This window comes from Gigantopelta aegis, chromosome 9, assembly GCF_016097555.1.
Source record: "Gigantopelta aegis isolate Gae_Host chromosome 9, Gae_host_genome, whole genome shotgun sequence".
NCBI lineage: Eukaryota > Metazoa > Mollusca > Gastropoda > Neomphalida > Peltospiridae > Gigantopelta > Gigantopelta aegis.
Window position 1 is genome coordinate 46,169,051 of NC_054707.1, and position 5,261 is coordinate 46,174,311.

Consider the following 5,261-nt stretch of genomic DNA (forward strand, 5'->3'; position numbering starts at 1 on the left):
TATTATATACCTTTTGGCAATTTACCTTTATTTTTAAAATGCCAGCAGCAAAATAGTTCCGGCTTTCTTACAGTGAAGATAACACTTTCTACAGTGACGATAACACATTTTAGAGTGACATTTTCACTCTAAAATATGTTATCGTCACTGAGTGACTGATAACACTTTTATTTCACCGATATTTTAAGATTTGACAAAATGTTATATAATAAAGAACGTTATCTCACTTGTGTATCTTAGAGTAATATTTACAAGATTTAGATGTAGTAACTTTAGATTTGCTGTTGACCAAGGAAGATAGGCCTATAACAACATAGCCTACACTGAAAGACTCTGTTCAAATTGTTTGGATAAAGGATTACGTTATATTGAGGATGAACTCCATATATTGTGCTTGTATGTAAGCGTTAGGATGTATTAACAAATCTTCATATTTTAGTCTAGTAAATTTAAGCCAAAATTTCTAAATTTATGAAAACTAATTCATTGCAAACCTTCATTGACATTATGACACGAGAACCTCTGTATATATTATTTAATATATGTCATTATCTGTATAATGTGCAAAAACAAATTACAATACAAATTTTTTTAATTATACATACAATAAAGTACTTTTAGAACGAACACACTTACAACAAACTACCGGTTAGAACAAACTGATTGTAAAGTCCCGATTCCTCCACCCCCTATATAGTATTACTAAATTTTAATGTATAGAACGAACGATGTATAGCGAATTAACTGTTAAAACGAACCAATTTTTTTGCCAAAATTGTGAATTTCAGTGTAAATTAGTGCATATACAGCGAACTGATCATAATTGTTTTGTATCTTATTTGTATCTTATCAGTCAGTAACATTAACGGCAATGCATCAAAAATGGCTATACTGATAAGATCAGTAAGATAACGTCCCCGTGTATTTACGGAGTCGATTGGCATCAACTTTGTTTCAAAACATGACTGAATACTCCTTTGATTCAACATGCTGTATTTATTTGTATATTTGCTTCTATTGGTGATAATAGATGAAATATTAAAAAAAACCCTCTAATTCTTGTGTTCATGCTGTTAAAATGTAAAAAATTCAAAATGGCCGACTTCCTGCATGAAAACGGCTAACTGCTATAATGAACCAATGTTCCTGGTCCCTTGCAGTTCGTTATAAAAGTACTTTACTGACCTATATAGTATACAGTCAATTGTCAGCTAGATGTATGCGCAAAATGTATAACAGGCTTCTGGTTGTATTATGGGCCAAAGGCCTTTATACTACATAAACTGTCTGTTTGTCTGTCTGTCTGTCATTTTTTATTCCTGACATAAAAATGCATTTTGAGCTGCATTCCTATTAAAACATATTTTTTACAAAATTAAAATTTTCTGAATAATAAAATAAAAACGTTGAGAATTGTTCAAACTTTAATACAAAGACGTTGTTAAAACAAAGCTGCCTTGCATGCAAACATAGACTTTTACGGCTGGTTTCACAAATAATACTCGTCACGATATGGCAGTTATGACAACAACATATCGGAGAGGCTGATGTCTTCACGGCATTTTGTACTCGTGGTGATGAGAAAGGACAAATCTAAGGCATGTTTAAGTTTACCCTTCTTATAGTGTTTGAAACTGTAGTTGACGTTTTGTTCCGTTGGCCTTCGTAAGATGATATTCGCCCAAACATATTCTTTTACAGTAGTGGTTTTGAATTCTCTTGTGTGTTGTTATATCGCATGTGTGCATATATATTGAGGATGTATATGTATATGCAAGAGCTTGTAGCTTAGAGCAATAAATTAACTGAAGTGAATATTAAAACAGTGCAATTTGAAAACAAGGATTATCCTTCCTTACTGAACTTTAAAAAGTAAAATTTACACAAAATCGCATCATATTAAAGTGATTTACTTTACCAGTTATATATGATTATAAAATACTTTTTACTACAATATATATATATATATCTATCTATATTATCCATCTATCTATCTATCTATATCTATATCTATATATATATATCTATTTATATATATATATATATATATATATATATATATATATATATATATATATATATATATATATATATATATGTATATATATATATATATATCAGAGATGGGGTAATCGTAATCAGTAATCGTAATCGATTGTAATCGATTACATGTTTTCATGTAATCGCAATCGTAATCGATTACATTGTTTGAGAATGTCATGTAATCGCAATCGTAATCGATTACATTGCTAATGTGCATTAATCATAATTATTTACTAAACTTAGATGTGTTTAACATCAACTCCAGTAACAGTGCCTATAGTTAGAAGCAGTACTGGTCAGTCAGTAGAACTGATCTCCCATTGTCTACTACTCTCATAGTAGAACTATTATTTGCCTTGAGAAACAGGGGATCATAACGTCTGGATTATCAAATGAATGTTACCCAGGGGATGAAGACACACATTCACATAATGGTATCTATCGTGTTTACGTTTACTATATAACTACTTGAATGAATACAGTGTTCTAGCTAGTAATATATACACGGGTGCTACACCATGCCTCAGTTTTGTGTCCTAATTCATTTCCGTAAAAAAAATGAATAATATATATATATTATATATTTGTTTTTATAATAAAACACTTGCGTTCCTCTGAATGCATATACAGCGTTATCACGGGTCTGAATTCAACTAACAAACGCTTGACAATATCTCGTTTTGTCACAGGTGTGAAAGTCCACCAATGGTACCTTGGCAAACTTTCTTTTCTTTTGTTAGTGGTTATGACTGCAGGCGGGCAGCCAGCCAGTCGTATCAAGCTTGATTCCATGGGCAGTCATCCTCACCCTGTCGCAGACACAACCACAAATAACGTAACTAATTAAGCAAACACCCAGTTGAAAGTAGTCTATCACAATAAACCTTGGTTTATTTTCCTTTAAAATAACTTAAAATATTAATGCGTCTGATAAAAATTCCCGAAAGCTGATTTTAATAGATGTTCTATGAAACGCGGCGCTTCTAATGATACGTTATACGTTCTACAAACAATAAAAAAACAAAAAAACAAAAAAACAAGTAATAGTGATCAGACAGTTTGCAATTACTAATTATGACTTATTTCAGTAATATAACAATTATGTTATGCATTGATACAATAATTATACCTATAGTTATGGGTACCTGTTCGTCAATAATCCAAATTTAAGAATAATAAACCTGGTTTTGGAAACTGATTCCCTCCCTGCAGTATACATACGTTTATAAATGTTTGAAATAATTTAATAAATAATCCAAAATTATCCATTATGTCTTTCAATAAATGAAATCGGTATAGTTGTAAAATAAAGTGCATAACTTCATGGTGGTAACATCATTTCATTATTTGTGTAGATTTGTGGAAATGTAATCATGATTGTAATCATGATTGCTAGACAATGTATTCGCAATCGTAATCGATTACTTTCAATTATTTTGTAATCGTAATCGTAATCGTGACATTCTAAAGTAATCGTAATCGTAATCGATTACTTTTGTCAAGTATTCGCCCCATCTCTAATGTATATATATTAGGCGATTCATAAAAAGACCAATTTTCTAATATAGAATAGCGGACAAAGTATGCAACACACAGCATAGCAACAAAACTATTTATTATATTAAAGAAACGGACTCTAGGTTTTAAACACTACGACGTTTTTTTTTGTGTGAGTATTTAAATTACAAGTACTTACATTTTATTATTTAGAATGTTCATTTTCGTACACCTGAAGTGATTCCGGTTATCAAAGTTTTTATAATACGCCGAAATGAATTTGCTTTATAATTCCAAAAACGCACGTTCGTCTGAGAAGTAAAAGTTATCGAAAGAAGCTCTAGTTATTTTCAGACGATATTTTCACGTTTAAACATCACAGACGTTATCTGCTGTGTGCTATAACATTATCCTGATGTGTTGCATGTTTGTAGAACCATCTAAATTTACTGTTCATTTTCACGGGCTGAAACTAGAGCATGCGCCTTTAAATATTGATCTAAGAACGTTCGTTTTGATACATAGTTTAGTTTTAAATTAGTGCATAATACAAACAGTAATGTAAAAATAAGATGTACCATCGATAGCCTATTTAATATAAGTTTATACTGTCCATACTGAAAACGATGTTTCGATTGGGCCATTTTGTTTTACCTCAGCCAGAAGTCTTGCATGTTCGGGATGAAATTGTTTTGGGTTTTTTCTTCGAGAATTTCAATTTTTAAGTTCTGCGTAGTTCTATGAACCGCTGTTGACTTCTGTATGTATGTGTGTGTGTGTGTGTGTGAGAGAGAGAGAGAGAGAGAGAGAGAGAGAGAGAGAGAGAGAGAGAGAGAGAGAGAGAGAGAGAGAGAGAGAGAGAGAGAGAGAGAGACAGACAGACAGACAGACAGACAGACAGATACAGAGAGACAAACAGAGACAGTGAGAGACATAGAGAGAGAGAGAGAGAGAGAGAGAGAGAGAGAGAGAGAGAGAGAGAGAGAGCGAGAGAGACATAGAGAGAGAGACAGACAGGCAGAGACAGAGAGTCCCATAGTGAATAGTCCACAGGGCTGCAGGTGGGTGACTTTCAAAAAAAGGGAATCTCACAATGCTGTGGGAAAGTTAATCTCAGAGATGTAAATTAATTTTACCTTAGAGTAATACAACGGACTGGGGTAGAGCAAAATGGTAGGGCAATCGGCCATCGTATTTGATATGCACATAGGCGCGTGGGCATGCGGATGGTTTTGGGGTCGAACCCCTCTCCCCCATCCCCTGTTGGAGTAATCTTTCTATTTTTCAATACATTTTCCGTGGGAGAATGACTTGATTCCCACCCACCCACACACACACACACACACATACCCATATAAATATCTCTTAACACAGTTTAGACACCATCCGGCTAAAAATTCTGGCACACGCGCCTGGCACAGTATTTTTTTTTAATTTTCTCATTTTTGTTTTACATTACATTTTGCATAATGCACCAGTTTAAACATAAGCTGTAAATAACAGTGACATTTTTACAATAATTAGTAAATATAATATACTCGTTTAGTGTTTTATATTGACATTTTCTTGGCTATTTAGCTTTAAAAATTGGGACATTTTTTCTTTAATAAACAGAAAATTATTCACAGCTATTGTCTTACCTTCATTAAACAAAGTTTCCGGAAATAATAACGTTCAAATCTTGTGGTTTGTAAGGTTGTGAAACTGGACGCTGGTTTGTG